Here is a 17523-nt window from a genome sequence, read left to right as displayed (position 1 = left end):
TTATGTCAAAGCGGTAGGTGGATAAAAACAAAATGTCCAGACACTCTGTGACCAAAATGGTACTGAAACAGAGGATGACAGACTAAAGGCCGAAATACTAAATGTCTTTTTCCAAAGCTGTTTCACAGAGGAAGACTGCACTGTAGTTCCTTCTCTAGAGTGTCGCACAGATGACAAAATGGTGGATATCGAAATAGACGACAGAGGGATAGAGAAACAATTAAAATCGCTCAAAACAGGAAAGGTCGCTGGACCTGATGGGATACCAGTTCGATTTTTCACAGAGTACGCGAAGGAACTTGCCCCCCTTCTTGCAGCTGTGTACCGTAGGTCTCTAGAAGAGCGTAGCGTTCCAAAGGATTGGAAAAGGGCACAGGTCATCCCCGTTTTCAAGAAGGGACGTCGAACAGATGTGTAGAACTATAGACCTATATAGAATTTTGGAACACGTATTACGTTCGAGTATAATGACTTTTCTGGAGACTAGAAAACTACTCTGTAGGAATCAGCATGGGTTTCGAAAAAGATGGTCGAGTGAAACCCAGCTCGCGCTATTCGTCCACGAGACTCAGAGGGCCATAGACACGGGTTCACAGGTAGATGCCGTGTTTCTTGACTTCCGCAAGGCGTTCGATACAGTTCCCCACAGTCGTTTAATAAACAAAGTAAGAGCATATGGACTACCAGACCACTTGTGTGATTGGATTGCAGAGTTCCTAGATAACAGAACGCAGCATGTCATTCTCAATGGAGAGAAATCTTCCGAAGTAAGAGTGATTACAGGTGTGCCGCAGGGGAGTGTCATAGGACCGTTGCTATTCACGATATACATAAATGACCTTGTGGATGACATCGGAAGTTCACTGAGGCTTTTTGCAGATGATGCTGTGGTGTATCAATAGGTTGTAACAATGGAAAATTGTTCTGAAATGCAGGAGGATCTGAAGCGAATTGACGCATGGTGCAGAGAATGGCAATTGAATCTCAATGTAGACAAGTGTAATGTGCTGCGAATACATAGAAAGATAGATCCCTTATCATTTAGCTACAAAATAGCAGGTCACGAACTGGAAGCAGTTAATTCCATAAATTATCTGGGAGTAGGCATTAGGAGTGATTTAAAATGGAATGATCATATAAAGTTGATCGTCGGTAAAGCAGATGCCAGACTGAGATTCATTGGAAGAATCCTAAGGAAATGCAATCCGAAAACAAAGGAAGTAGGTTACAGTACGCTTGTTCGCCTACTGCTTGAATACTGCCCAACAGTGTGGGATCCGTCCCATATAGGGTTGATAGAAGAGATAGAGAAGATCCAACGGAGAGCAGCGCCCTTCGTTACAGGATCATTTAGTAATCGCGAAAGCGTTACGGAGATGATAAACTCCAGTGGAAGACTCTGCAGGAGAGACGCTCAGTAGCTCGGTACGGGCTTTTGTTGAAGTTTCGAGAACATACCTTTACCGAGGAGTCAAGCAGTATATTGCTCCCTCCTACGTATATCTCGCGAAGAGAGAGATTAGAGCCCACACAGAAGCATACAGACTATCCTACTTTCCACGAACAACACGAGACTGGAATAGAAGGGAGAACCGATAGAGGTACTCAGGGTACCCTCCGCCATACACCGTCAGGATGTAGATGTAGATGTAGACATACGAGGGTTGCCCAGAAAGTAGAGCATCGCATTTTTTCATCAACGGTTCTTTACTGAACATAATGAGAATCATACACACGAAAGAATGGTGTTTTATATACACACCCTATTTTTCCACGCAATATACATCCAGTTCTACGGCCTTCCTCCAGCGTGAAACGAGGGCGTGTGTGCCTTGTCGGTACCAATCCTTGTCCTGGTGGCGGAGCCAGTGCTTCACTGTGTGAACCACCTCCTCATCATCGTCAAAATGTCTTCCACGAATGGCATCCTTTAATGGCCCAAACAAGTGGAACTCCGAGGGGGCTAGGTGAGGTGTGCCAGGCGTCACAGCCGTGGCTGGTCTCCCCGACCGCTGCAAATCGTGGAGCTCCGCCAAACTGCCTTCTTATGGCCTCACGCTCTTTGCCCAGCGACTAACTGTACTTCATATATGAAGACGGTATCTGTTCTTCGGACATGTCCGAAAGAACAGATACCATCCTCATGTAGTTAAGGCTAACCGGGCATCGACCTCCTTCTTCTGTGCTGGATGCACATACATAGCTCGAACTCTTACGGAACTCGGTAAGATTGTCTGCCGCGAGTAATGTGTGTAATGGGCAGGGACACTACTAATGTAGTGTGTGGACATTAAGTTGGGAGTGTGGATGTCACGGGGAGCGTGCAAGGGATAAATCCCTGCAGTCGCACTATCATTTGTGCCCTCGGTGGCTCAGATGTGTAGGGCGTCTGCCATGTAAGCTGGAGATCCCGGGTTCGAGTCCCGGTTGGGGCACACATTTTCAACTGTCCCCGTTGATGTATATCAACGCCTGTCGACAACTTAGGGTCTTGATTTAATTGTCATTTCATAACTGTACTTCTGACGACAGCAGATGCTCCACAGACTTCGCACGAGCGTTTGTGAATATTCCCCACACTTTCTTTTTCTGCAGTGAAAAATTCAATTAGGGCACGTTGCTTGTAACTTACATCACCTACAGACGCTATTCTGAAACTGTTCTGCAGCTACGCCATCTGTCGGAAGTGACGGAAACTTGGCGCGCTCACTCAGGAGACTTCAAGTAATACGTACGTAACGTTTCGCATTGTTTTGGGCTGAGAAAAAAATGCGGTGTATTACTTTCTAGGCAACCCTCTTATTTATGCTCTATAGGATCCGATTACACGTTTCATATTTAAATGTCACTTTCTATTCAAATCTTTCAAGTGGCGTACTATATGTTGTTTCACCCAGCGTGACAAATATGCGATATTTTAAAAAGTTTTAAGACAAGAAGCCCTACAGTTGACGGCTACTACTTTTATTAATGTATTTTAAGTGGTGATTAAGAGGACGATATGACTAGACAGAGTAAACGACTCCCACATTGGCTATAGATAATATGATTAAATAAACAACATCTTCTGAAGAAGACGGTTTTAAAACGGTCGAGACTATAGTCAAGGTTTAAAAAACCTGTATTTTGCAACTGGTTGGCTGTTATTTCAAATCTATTGAAGCTCTTGCGTGCACACTTGCTGAAACGCAGCCATGTTCAAATTCTTTAAAAAAAATTCCGTAATGAGCGTTTTATGGCTTCGCAAAACATAATTGCGTATAAAACTTTGTAGTTGTGGCTCAGATCCCAAAAACTGAAGTTCAGTAATAATTTAGTTCTTATTGTTTATCTCAGGTGAACCACCTCAATGCGGTGGGTAAAATAATAAAATCCCTGGAAAATTTAAGTTTCCAGTGTAAAATATACCTGAGGCTCTAGATTTATCATCTGCCTGCATTAAAAAAATGTCCCATCTCTACGGGCAAAACAGCTGAACTCAACATGTAAATAAAAAACACAGTCTAACTCATACAGTCACGACAGTATTGCTCATGATTGTTCTACACTGTAACAGCAGCATTCTAAGCGGACAGAATGCTGTTATTCTGAATACGATATCGGATGAGCGCGAGTAGTAGCGCTTATTTTGATCCGTGACATTCTTTTTACAATAGGAAGCGTATGTAGTGCCATAAAAATTGGCACAGACTAAAAAACTGACACTATATGTGTCTTTCTGTAGTTTCCTAAGCACCCTGGAAGGTACGAAGCGGTACATTACACGGAAAATTATTTACGATTCTCTCGTAATATACAGATAATTGCTGAAGAATGTCATTTTCTTTTAAGATAAAAAAAAAGACGGCTAGTGAACAGCAGAAGAACTGACTTTTGCTGAAAGACTCTGCGTATCTGCTAAAAAAATGAAGTTTTCTTAACTACTGTACACCTTCAGTCAAATTAGTGAATGTGGAACGTAGGAAACTTGTGTGGACGCAGTACCTACGTTATATAATATCCCAAGTAAGCCACAACAACTATAGCAGAAGGGAAAGCCACACAGACGTAATAGTAAAACTCAGAAGTAAGAAAACTGTTTGTTAACGCAGGAGAAACCAGATCCACATCTGTTGTTACGTCTGAGCCACAAACGGCAAGATTCTTCAGTACATTCGCTTTTGGAGCTAAAGGAATTACATTTGCAAAAAAATATTCGCTTATTAGAAAGACGAGTGGAGAGTAAGAAAGACCGAATCATTAGATTCCACACAAAACTGTTACTCGTCAAGAAAAGTGCCTGTGCAATAATCATTCACAGACGGCAGTGGACTGCGCTAGCAGCGGAGGGTACGTAGTATGATACAGGCTGGACTATGTGAAATAAAATCGTCATAACTTCCGAACGGTTTGCGTTACGACGTTCAAACTGCACGGTTGGCCGCGGGGCATGCTGGGAATTAGTGTGCGCTGTATGGTTTGGTTTAGCGACAAAGCCCACTTACATTTGGATAGGTTCGTCAATAAGCAAAACTGGCTCATTTAGGGGTACTGAGAATCCGCATTTCACGATGGAGAGTCTCTTCACCTTCAAGGGGTGACTGTCTGTTATGCAATGTCCAGTCACGGATTAATAGGTGCGATATTCCTTGATGGCACAGTGATAAACGAACGGTACGTGAAGGTTTTGGAAGATGTTGCAGCCCCATTATCCAAAGTGAGCCTAATTTCGACAAGATGAGTGTGCAAATGGTCGGATGGGAAGGCGGTGGGCGTGAAGCATTCATTAAAAGAGTTCAAGTAATAGGTCTTTCATTGACCACTTTTACCTTATAAAGGGCCACATAGTTTTTTTTATAAAATGCCTTAAACCGGCGCCTTTTTTTCGTTTTTTTATTTTTATTTATTTATTTTTTTGTAACTTTGCGAAAATAAAGAAACTAAACTTTTCACTCGAGGGAAGATTTGCACCCAGGCCCTCTCGGTCAGCAACTTTTTTTTATTATTGTTTTTCCTAACAAAAGAAATAAAACAAAATCATAGCCATCCCTACGGGGCACCGCCACTTGTGTCCCTGCCAAACAAAAATGAACTCTTACCTCTTCAGGCGTTGCCTTCCTAACTATATGTAACCACCCCCCCCCCCCCCCCCTCATCGAAAATGTGCATCAACCCACAAAAACACGATGAAAGGAATGGGGGAAGGGTATTTCTAGTAGGGTGTGGATGGTTTTTTTTCATTAATTTATATAGATATCAATGTGCGAACAGTCATAGTTAATCAAGCCTGGAAAACTAAAACAGAATGAAGACACCATCGAAGATAGTAAACATAAATAACATGAAAATAAAGCCACCACTTCGTAGTCAGGCTTCCCAGCGACTGCGCCCACTGATAAGGATTGTTCAATATACGATCGTTTGCAGTTCGTTCTGACCTCATCTACCACTGCCTGGAACATTCCAGCTACACGGCGGGCTGTGAAAGGCACTCCAGAGGTAGTTTGCGAAGCATTGTCGATATCTGGCAAGCCCGGAAATAGCATGATGTCTTTCTTGCAAATAGAACAATTTGTATCACAATACCTTCTTTTCGATTGTTTATAATAATGTTGTTGTATCAATAAAGTGTTTTAAAAAAAATAGAGCCAGAAGTCAAGTAAGTTCTTGTGTCAGTCACGACAGAGGTAATGGACCGCATGTCCACGTATCCAGGTGACAGAGTTGGTTCGAGTCGTAGGGTAAAATGTCTCATCCGGAAACAATAACGTGCGTGCAGATATATGCTTCGGCCTAACTCGCAAGAGATAAGCGAGCATCTGCCGCACAAGGTGCCAAACCGGTTCCGCCTCTCCACAGCTGAGGCGGTGCTCGTCAGAATCTACTGTATTGCAACCCACACAATTGGGAGATTCTGCCATGTGGATGTTGTAGAGACGTTCTTGCGTCACCAGGTTCCCATTAACGACTACGTACCATTGGGAAACAACATCGGAATCAAGCATGGCATCGTGTACAGTCTTCCACACCACGCGCCACTGTACGTCAGGATATTTTAGTTCGACCACATTTTGGGGGCGGCGTTGCAGCATGTCGTGATACAGGCGTCGAGTTGTGGCCATTTGCGGTGTCGTAAGCGCTACACTGCAATAGCTTTGTTCTAAATAGAAATGTCCTATATAAAAGAGGGGCGCTGCGATGTCCTGTAATGGCACTGGCGCTCTTAGTGAAGCAGGTCGTAGAGCCGTTAGAAGCAGACTCGTGAGGCTCGTAGGACAACGGCGCAGCAGACGTAAATTTGAGCTAACATAAAGGGCAATGGCCCTATCATGGACGTTGACTAGGCCGAGACCACCTTTTTCCTTGGGGAGGGTAAGAGATACGTATCTGATCTTCAGTAACATACCAGCGGTGACGAAGTATCCCAGCGCTGCCATAATGCTACGAGTCAAGGGTTTCGGAATGGGTAGCGTTTGGGCGACATGCGGTATGCGGGACGCAAGGTATACATTGGCATAATACGCCCGCTGTACGATGTTGAGGGATCACAAGCGCTGATTTGCAATTCCGGACCTAATTTGGTTAAGAAGGCGTCGATAATTGGGCGTCGTCGTGCGTCGCATGTCGTTCATGAAATCTAAGCCCAAGCAGCGTACAGTATCACTGAAGCGTAAGGGGGCAATGTGTTCCTGCGGTAGCCCAATCCCGATGCTCAAGGCGACGGACTTGTCAACGTCGATTTGGCTACCAGAAGCTGTACCGTAGGTTGCAATCCAGTCCAAAGCCGCGGCCATGTTGTCAGCTCCACGTATGACGATCATCAAATCATCCGCATATGCGGTGCAACGATAGATGGAGCCGCAGAACTGTATCCCAGCGAGCCTGTCTCGGAGACCACACAACAAAGGTTCTAAGGCCAATGCAAATAACAATGTTGATAATGGGCATCCCTGTCGTACTGATCGGCGGATCGGCATGGGTGCCGTCAGTCTTCCATTAACAATAACTCGAGAAGTAGCACCATGTAGAAGGCGTGTCAACACTGTGATAAAGGGGTCGGGGTATTCCATGCGCCGTAGAACGGCCGTGAGGAAAGTGTGGCCCACACGGTCAAAAGCCTGGCTAAAGTCGATAGACGCCAGGGCTGCCGGCAAACGTCTCACCCGTGCAAGGGAGATGAGATCTCTGTAACGACATAACGCAGTTCTGATGTTGTTGGGTCCCCCCAAGGACGTCTGATCACCGGACAGGACGTGCAATAGTGTGCCGCGAATACGTTCTGACAGCAGCCTCGAAAATATCTTGAAGTCCCTGTTCAATAACGTTAAGGGGCGATAACCGCGGACATGATTCCGTCCCTTCGGCTTATGGATGGGGACAATCAGACCTTCCAAGAACGGTGCAGGCAATGTTATACCCGGGGATATCAATTCCTGACAAATTTCACTCAAACACGGTACCAACAGTTGTTTAAAGGCTCGATAGAACTGTAATGGTAATCCATCGATTCCTGGTGATTTATGGGGAGCGCCTTTACCAATGGCGTCGAGCACTTCCTCTTCTGTGACTTCTCCCAGTAAAGTCGGTACCATGTCTGGTGGAACTGTACCGTGGACATGTGCTGAAACGGTGTCTACCGTCGCCGTATCAGGGAGCACTGCTGAATAAAGTTGAGTGTAACGCCCATAGACGGCTTCTGCCATATCTGCTTGTTCTACCACGTGTCGACCGTCGTCCGTTATCATGTCGGTTACCAGTGCCCTACGGCGCCTCCTGCGTTCTAGGAGCACGTGGTGCATAGATGGCCTTTCTGATTGTATCGTGTCTGGAGCACGCGACCGTATAACAGCGCCTTGTAAATGACGGCGTGCTAAGGAGACGAGCTGCGCTTTCGCGCGATTGACTATGATCTGCCTGTCAGGTGAGGGCTCCATAGCAAGACATTCCCGTAGGACGGTGTGATAAAAGTTTTCCGTGCTCCTCCTCCATGCCGCTGCTTCCCGGCCGTAAGCTATCAAGGTGCGCCTAAGAGCAGGCTTCGCACATTCAATCCATCAACTGAGGGTCGATCGGTAACGACCACGACGCTGTAAGGACGCGTTACACGACTCTTCGGTAGTACCTTTACATGCCGGCTCGTCGAGATGGGCGACGTTCAGTTTCCAGGGGGGCCTACTGCGCCACACACGTGCAGCTTGGAGGGCAATGGTGCAAATATATGCTGTGTGGTCGGTGAATGCAGTGGGCCAGAGCTCTGCTCCTCTCGTCGCCGTAGAAAGGGTGCTTGTGACGTAAATCCTGTCTAACCGACTTGATGAATGACTTGTATAATGGGTGTAACCAGGAGATGGGCCGTGGATGTGGCGCTACGTGTCGATAGGTGGAGATCACGCACTAGCATTTCCAATTCCACACACTGGACGTGATGTGGCTGCTGATCAGACGGAGATAATGTACAGTTAAAATCTCCTCCGATCACCATATCGTCTATGCGGCCCATAAATAGAGGCGTAATATCTTCCGAAAAAAAGCGGACCCGATCTCTCCGTCTCCCTGACCCTGAAGGGGCATATACACTCCTGGAAATTGAAATAAGAACACCGTGAATTCATTGTCCCAGGAAGGAGAAACTTTATTGACACATTCCTGGGGTCAGATACATCACATGAACACACTGACAGAACCACAGGCACATAGACACAGGCAACAGAGCATGCACAATGTCGGCACTAGTACAGTGTATATCCACCTTTCGCAGCAATGCAGGCTGCTATTCTCCCATGGAGACGATCGTAGAGATGCTGGATGTAGTCCTGTGGAACGGCTTGCCATGCCATTTCCACCTGGCGCCTCAGTTGGACCAGCGTTCGTGCTGGACGTGCAGACCGCGTGAGACGACGCTTCATCCAGTCCCAAACATGCTCAATGGGGGACAGATCCGGGGATCTTGCTGGCCAGGGTAGTTGACTTACACCTTCTAGAGCACGTTGGGTGGCACGGGATACATGCGGACGTGCATTGTCCTGTTGGAACAGCAAGTTCCCTTGCCGGTCTAGGAATGGTAGAACGATGGGTTCGATGACGGTTTGGATGCACCGTGCACTATTCAGTGTCCCCACGACGATCACCAGTGGTGTACGGCCAGTGTAGGAGATCGCTCCCCACACCATGATGCCGGGTGTTGGCCCTGTGTGCCTCGGTCGTATGCAGTCCTGATTGTGGCGCTCACCTGCACGGCGCCAAACACGCATACGACCATCATTGGCACCAAGGCAGAAGCGACTTTCATCGCTGAAGACGACACGTCTCCATTCGTCCCTCCATTCACGCCTGTCGCGACACCACTGGAGGCGGGCTGCACGATGTTGGGGCGTGAGCGGAAGACGGCCTAACGGTGTGCGGGACCGTAGCCCAGCTTCATGGAGACGGTTGCGAATGGTCCTCGCCGATACCCCAGGAGCAACAGTGTCCCTAATTTGCTGGGAAGTGGCGGTGCGGTCCCCTACGGCACTGCGTAGGATCCTACGGTCTTGGCGTGCATCCGTGCGTCGCTGCGGTCCGGTCCCAGGTCGACGGGCACGTGCACCTTCCGCCGACCACTGGCGACAACATCGATGTACTGTGGAGACCTCACGCCCCACGTGTTGAGCAATTCGGCGGTACGTCCACCCGGCCTCCCGCATGCCCACTATACGCCCTCGCTCAAAGTCCGTCAACTGCACATAGGGTTCACGTCCACGCTGTCGCGGCATGCTACCAGTGTTAAAGACTGCGATGGAGCTCCGTATGCCACGGCAAACTGGCTGACACTGACGGCGGCGGTGCACAAATGCTGCGCAGCTAGCGCCATTCGACGGCCAACACCGCGGTTCCTGGTGTGTCCGCTGTGCCGTGCGTGTGATCATTGCTTGTACAGCCCTCTCGCAGTGTCCGGAGCAAGTATGGTGGGTCTGACACACCGGTGTCAATGTGTTCTTTTTTCCATTTCCAGGTGTGTACATTGATGAGTCGTACACCATTGACAGTTACCGCCATGACTCTTGCACTCGGTAAGTACAGTACGTCCGTAGCCGCCAAGCCGTCCCGTAGCAGGCCAGCCACACCACAGTCGGTAGAAGAGGCGTGGGAGATGTGGGCGGTATATCCGTAGAAGTCAGGGAAACTAGCGACACATACTTCCTGCAAGAGGGCCACGTCGATGTCCGCCGCATCGAGCATGCGTTGTAGCATTGTCAGTTTGTGTGGTGCCCTTATCGCGTTGATATTGATTGTGGCAAGGCGAAAGGTGCGCTGCCTAGCCTCTTCTCCTAGGGTAGACGCCATGGCAATCGAAGATAACCGCAAGAGATGTCGGACCCACCGAACCCGTTACAAATTATGAGTCTTTCACGCTAGAAGTGGCGTCCTCAATGCCACCCCTTCCCCTGTGACCCGTGCCCTCTCCAGGAAGTTCCTCAACATCGTCCGACCACAGTGGGTGCAACCGATGCTGTGTAGCTGATCGGCACCTAAATCTCTCTCACGCACGTCGTCTTTGCTAGAGGTAGACGGAGCGCCATCCATCGACGCGACCTGTTGCATATGTGGTGCAAGAAGTAACTGGGCACTCGTAGTATGGGCAAGTGAACCGTCTACACCACTTAGATCCTCAGTAGGCGCAGCATCCATGCCGTCTGACGAGATGTCACCTTCTTGACCGGCCGTGTGTAGGAGGCAATCGTCAGAAGGGGTCGGCCGACGTCGCTTGCGTCGTTGAGGCGAACGTTGCTTTCGAACGTGGACATCCGTATCCGAATGTGGGAGGCAATCCAGCGTCGTATCACCTTCCGCTAGGAAAGCCGCGGTCGGGACAATGTTCGCGTCCACGTCCATCTCGTTCTGATTGATATGTTGCGTCTGGAGTCCGTGGGACTGTTGCTGCTGTTGTTGCTGCGAAGGAGGCGACACATGGGTTGGCATCTGGGGTCCTTCCACTTCCTCCCTTGGTTCTTCTGACGTCGATGGATGTGCCCGATCGCCCGTGTCGTCCTCAACTATGGTGCGCATCGTCGTCTGAGCGTACGTGAGGGGCAGGATTGTCGTCGCCGTCGGGGAAATGGAGTCTCTCACTGGTGTCTGCGTAATTCTACGTTGTAAGCAGCTCGATCGAACATGGCCTTCCTGTCCACATCCGGAACAGGTACGCGGTTGACCGTCGTACATTATGATTGCACGACAGCCACCGATGTTCAAATAGGACAGCACATGTTTCTTGAGCTCAAGTTTAATTTGGCGCACACCATTGTAGACCTTATAGGTCGAGAAAGTTTGCCACTTTTCTACAACGTGACTGATGACATTGCCATATGGTCGGAAGGCGCCCTTGACAACTTCCTCTGGGACCTCGAAGGGGAGCTCAAAAACCCTCACAGTCCTTAGGCCCATGTCTGCATGATCCACCGTCACTGCACCGATATGCCCGTCAGAATGTTTGAATATGAGTGAGTTCGAGTAGTTAGACACCACAGTCGCGCAGACCTCTGCACTGGTCATTTTAACATAAACCACGCTCGCCGTTATAGAAAAATGTATTCCGACGACAGTCGCCGGATCTAAACGTAGATCATCGCGTATGAACTGTTCTATTTCATAGGCTCGAGGACGCGCGTGATCTGGTTGGAAAGTAATTTTGATCGTATCGTGGCGCCATGTTTGTGCCATAGTCGCACTGAACTTGGAACAAATATAACTCGCGTCGCGAGAAGGTAAACACAAGCAAGCGCTCACGGTCACGCACGGCGGGGCGCAGCGGCCGTCCTCGCCCCACCGCAGCCGAAAGCATACTGTAGTTAGACCTAGGGAGGCGAGGGTTAGTCAGAGTGTAGAGTTTGGCGAAACATAGTTCGCAAAGCTAACGAAAGTTGCGTCTGCCAATCGGGCAAGTTCGAGTGGCATGCCGGCTGCGAAACAAAGTCCACAGTGCCGCAGCAGTTGGAGAAGCGGGAGATCATCACTGCTACAGAGCGTGCGTCCAAGAGAGAGAGGCCCGGTGACGGGCGGCAGGGTACATCCAATACGGCCACGTGGCTTCCTCCGCCCTGATTGGTCAGAAGGAGACGAACCCGTGGGGGCTTCATGGAAATTTCCAGAGCGTGACCTGGTCAGCGTCACACACACGGTGTTAGTTCGTCAGCACATGAGAGAGGCACGTGATCGAAGTAGCCTTCCTTGGTGCTGGCTTTTCTGTTGCCAGACTGTGGGACGAGAAAATTTACAGGCAGCTGACACTGCCGGAAGAGGCTTGTCCGTGACAAGAAAACTAACGTTACCTTTTGAAAGTTAATAAAATAAGGTAAAATCCCCTACTGTCTGGCTCATCCTTACATGTGGTTCATATAAGACGGAGCTCGATACCATGGAAGCAGGCGAGATGCCCTGGAGGAGCACTTTGAGATCTCATTCTGGCTCTGGGCCACAAGCCGCACAACAGAGTAGCATACTCTGGATCAGGTGGTCGAGCAGCTGCTGGGGTATAGCCTCCCATTCTTGCACCAGTGCCTGTAGGAGCTCCTGAAGTGTCCTAGGCGTTTGAAGACGTGCAGCGGTACGTCGACCGAGAGCATCCCAGACGTTCTGGATGGGGTTTAAGTCTAGACCACAGGCAGGCCACTCCATTCGCCTGATATCTTCTGTTTCAAGGTACTCCTCCACGATGGCAGGTCGGTTGGGCTGTGCGTTATCATCCATCACGTGAAGGGTGGGAGCCACTGAACCTCTGAAAAGGTGGACATACTGGTGAGAAATGACGTTCCGATGCACCTGACCTGTTATAGTAGCTCTGTCAAAGACGTGCAGGGGTGTACGTGCGCCAATCATAATCCCACCCCACATCATCAAACGACGACCTTCATACAAGTCTCTTTCAAGGACATTAAGGGGTTGGTATCAGGTACCTGGTTCACGCTAGATGAAAACCCGGCGAGAATCACTGTTGAGACTGTACCTGGACTCGTCCGTGAACATAACCTGGGACCATTCTTCCAATAACCATGTACTGTGTTCTTGACACCATGCTTTACGAGCTCTCCTGTGACCGGGAGTCAGTTGGAAGCACCTTGCAGGTCTCCGGGCGAATAAACCATGTCTCCAGTCGTCTGTGGACTTTGTATCTGGAGACAAGTGTTCCAGTGGCTGTGGTAAGGTCTCAAGCAAGGCTACTGGCAGTACTCCGTTGCCATCTGCGGGCACTGATCGTGAGATATCGGCCTTCTTGTGGTGTTGAACGCTGTGGACGTCCAGTACTGTAGCGCCTGGACACGTTTCCTGTCTGCTGGAATCGTTGCCATAACCTTGAGATTTCACTTTGTGGCACACGGAGGGCCTGTGCTACGACCTGCTGTGTTTGACCACCCTCCAGTCGCCCTAGTATTCTACCCTTCATAACATCATCAATATGTGTTCTGTGTGCCATTTTCAACACACAGTCACCATTAGCACGTCTGAAAACGCCTGCACACTTACTCGCTGCACCGTACTCTGACATGCACCAACACGGCTCTGCATATGTGGACTGCTGCCAGCGCCACCGTTCGACGATCGCAGGTCAAGTGCACCGCATGGTCATACCCCGAGGTGATTTAAATCCCCAAACCGCCCACCAGAGCGCTGTTTCACTATGTATCCTTATTTTATGAGGATGAGTGTAATACGATCTTCTTTACTGAATCTCTTTTGGAAAAAGGAATATGGCAGAGAGGGGGCCGAAACACTAGACAGTGTTATGTTGTTATCCTATTACGGCCAGAGCGTCTTCACAGATAGGGTTGATCTTTGGACTGATTTAACATAAAACCAAAACTTCTATATACACTGAAGCGACGAAAATCATCGTGTCGGACCTCCTTTTTCCCGCCGTAGTGCAGCAACGCGACTTGGCAAGGACTCAACTAGACGGTGGAAGTGCCCTGTAGAAATATTGAGCCGTACTGCCTATAGAGCCGTCCATAATAGCGAAAGTGTTGCCGGTGCAGGATTTTGTGTACAAGCTGACCTCTCCGTTATGTCCAATAAATGTTCGATGGGATTAATGTCGGGCAATCTGGGTGACCAAATCTTTAGCTCGAATTGTCCAGAATGTTCTTGAAACAGATCGCGAACATTTGTGGCCCAGTAACATGTCGCATTGTTATGGGAACACGAAGTCGATGAAGTCTGGAAGTGGCCTCCGTGTAACCAAACATAACCTGTTCTAGTCAATAATAGGAATAGTTCGACAAGAGAACCTAGTCAATTCCATTGTAAACACAGCAAAAATGATTGGCTATCGAAGTCGCGTGGTCCAAACGGTACATATCGATCATGCGATTGTAAATCGATCATATGTCACTGGTGGCGGGTGTTATGATCAATTATTTGTGATCGTCATTTTTATCTGTTTTCCGTCGTTCTTTTAGTTGCTTTAAATTACATACCTCCGCGAATTATTTGTGGGTTGCTTGGGAAACCAAATAGTGAGTGGGATATCTGGTGTTCCTTACATTTCTTCGGCGCATTCTCACACGTGGAAAAATATGATTCCGTGCTTATACAACATAGAAAATGGTTTACTTTTGCCGGCCGGAGTGGCGCTTCAGTCTGGAACCGCGCGACTGTTACGGTCGCAGGTTCGAATCCTGCCTCGGGCATGGATGTGTGTGATGTCCTTAGGTTAGTTAGGTTTAAGTAGTTCAAAGTTCTAGGGGACTGATGACCTCCGCTGTGAAGGCTCAGAGCCAACTGAACCATTTTTTGTTTAACTTTTTGTCACAAATATGGAGTACTACCGGACAAGGAAAGGAGGGACTATGTAGATTGTGGTGGTGTGAAGTGTGTAAAACTTAGTAAGAGGAGTTTCGATGCTGAATTACCGTTACAGTTTCATGGCGGACAGTGGGGTGAAGGAACGAGTATCAGGAAGAATACGAGGTTCGACTCTTCCAAATTATCCATCTACACCAGCGTAATTCTTCTATCTTGCTGGATTCGAGACCTTGCAAGCAACAGCATCGGAAACTGACTTCTCTGCTAATACCGTGTGTGACTATTTCGGGTTTAGCGCAGAAGTTTGTTATGTGGTAGTGACAAATGACAGTGTACCAATTGATGGACCGAGTAAAATTGTGGAAGTGGACGAATCTCAATAGCTAGAAGGAAGAACCAGAGAGGACGACCTTCAAAGAGTGAAATCGATCATATTTGGGTATTCGTTGGAATATAAAGAGAGTCCCGGAAGTGTTTCATTGTGAGAGTATTGTCCAGAGACAAGGCCATTTTGGTGGGTCTGATAAAGCACTTCATACTGCCTGGTACTAACGTCATTACAGACAGATTTCAGTCCTACAAGACCCTGAAAGCTGAAGGATTCGACCACGAGTTCGTCAACCACTGTGTAGAGTTCGTGTCTTCGGATGACCCCAGTGTGCACACGCAGAACATCGAGCGGCTATGGAAATCTGTGAAATCTTCCATTAAAAGAGAAGGACGTCCATGACAAAGAGACGAACTGTACTCATTTCAGTACCTCTATTTCCACAACTTGCGTTTTCAGGGAAAAGTTAACGCATGTGACTGCCAATATTCTTGCGTGATATTGCCAGAGTTTACCCAGACTACGGCAAAAAGGGAATTTCCCTGAAGCGTACACATCACATGGACTCTCACATGACGACAACACCGACGACGAGTAAGGTAAGTCGTCTCCTTTGTAATCACAAGTATTTTTGTAACGCTCTTCTTTTATTGTTGCTATAGTGCCTACCGTAACACACTCATAACGCCCGCCACCAGAGTCGCATGATCGACTTACAATCACACGTTCGATACGTATCGTTTGTACTCCGTGACTTCGATAGGCAATCATTCTTGCAAATTACCGCTCTGCCAATGCACTGTTCTTTTACACCTTGTGTGTGCGATACTACCGCCATCTGTATATGCGCATATCGCTATCCCATAACTTTTGACATCTCAAAATACACGGAGATGCCTCAGATACTGAACTATAATTCAGTTTGTGGGTTAATACTACCTCGCTAGCGGAACCGTTATCTAAACATAAAAAGCAACGATTAAAAGGATGTGGAACGATGCAGCAGGAACATGTCAAATAAGACTGATTCATAACTGTGCACAAATAAGTACAGTTAGTTGACGCTTCTGAAAAACAGATTTAACGGTCTGATGGTCGTATCAGTCTGAAAATTCAGTCTTTCTGATTTCTTTATTGTACTGAGATTTTATGTACAACAAAGTGTGCACAGTTTTGAATCGTTAGTACAAATAAGAACTACAAATTTAATTTAAGTGCACGATACCATTTGAAACTCTTACCTCAGTAACGTTTCTGGGGCTCTGTTCCGTAATTACCCGTTACCTAGGCCGTGCTTGCATCCGAAACTAATTAAGCCCGCCACAGCGCGTTGCATAAATCCTGTTATTCCCCGCGCGGATTAAAAGTTCGACGCCTCTTCAAACAGATTAACTCGGTAGCGCTTAATTAACAAAAGATACAACAGTTGAATGATCCTCGAAATTGCAGTTGCCATACAACATAATAGGTAATCTTGAAAGCCGAGACTAAAACTGTGATAACTTGAAGCAATAACGAACACAAGAACAGACTGAATTGGATTTGCCCATTAATCTAATACTTGAACACTTTAACGAAATTTATTTCAATCCGTCCTTTCGATATTAAAAGTCGCGCACCACATTAATGAGTTTTATTTTTCTCTCCAAAGATCACAGATTGCTCCTCTTGAATCAGTTATCCTATAGCTGGTTTGGTTTTCTTTTCAATTTGGTCTATCCATCTCTCAGGACGTCTAACTCGTGGTGTTGGGCCATGATTGATAGTCTTTTCTAAGTTGAGTTCTTGCCTTGGAACTATGTTTTCAAGGAATTTGAGGATTTCTGGTACTATGTTGTGGTCAGCCTCGTTTTACATGTAAGGGTTTTAGTATTAAAGCTTTAATTACACACTATAATCTCCTACATGACCATATTTCAGATACATAACTTTCTCTCAATTTTATACATCTATTAATGGAATCATGAATTCATGTAACTTTTAGCTTTGGTGATGCTTCTCTCACGAGTGTTATCCTACCTTTATTTTCCTATTTCTATTGGAATAATATCCGCAGATATCTTTTCTCTTCTTGTCTGAACTGCTTGTCATTCACGTTTCATATCAGTACAAAGCTACAGTTCAGACATATAACTTCAGAAACCGCCACCTAACACTTAAATTCATATCAGATGTTAACAAATTCCTTTTTCTGAAAAATGCTTCTCTTGCTGCAATCAGGTTGTACTTTGTATTCTCCTTACTATGGTCCTCATTACTTATTTTTCTGCCCAAATAACAAAACATAATTCCTTCTTTGAGCCTCTCCTAACGTAGGTCCTTCAGCATAACTTGGTTGGACTCAGCTGCACTCCATTGTCGTTATTTTATTTTTTTTATGTTCGTCTTTCAAGACACACTGCATTGTATTCAACTGCTCTTCCTAGTCACTTACTGTT

At 47.2% G+C, this 17523-nt stretch overlaps 1 protein-coding gene across 1 annotated transcript in view; it reads right to left on the bottom strand.

The window, feature by feature from the left end:
* The window catches only part of LOC126416997 (two pore potassium channel protein sup-9), a 151966-nt gene that overhangs the window by 71592 nt on the left and 62851 nt on the right, over positions 1-17523 (bottom strand). The window lies entirely within an intron of this gene.

Source organism: Schistocerca serialis, chromosome 8 (genome assembly GCF_023864345.2).
Source record: "Schistocerca serialis cubense isolate TAMUIC-IGC-003099 chromosome 8, iqSchSeri2.2, whole genome shotgun sequence".
NCBI classification, from domain to species: Eukaryota; Metazoa; Arthropoda; class Insecta; order Orthoptera; family Acrididae; genus Schistocerca; species Schistocerca serialis.
The sequence above is the reverse complement of the archived record's forward strand: the minus strand, read 5'-3'. Positions and strand labels throughout refer to the sequence as shown.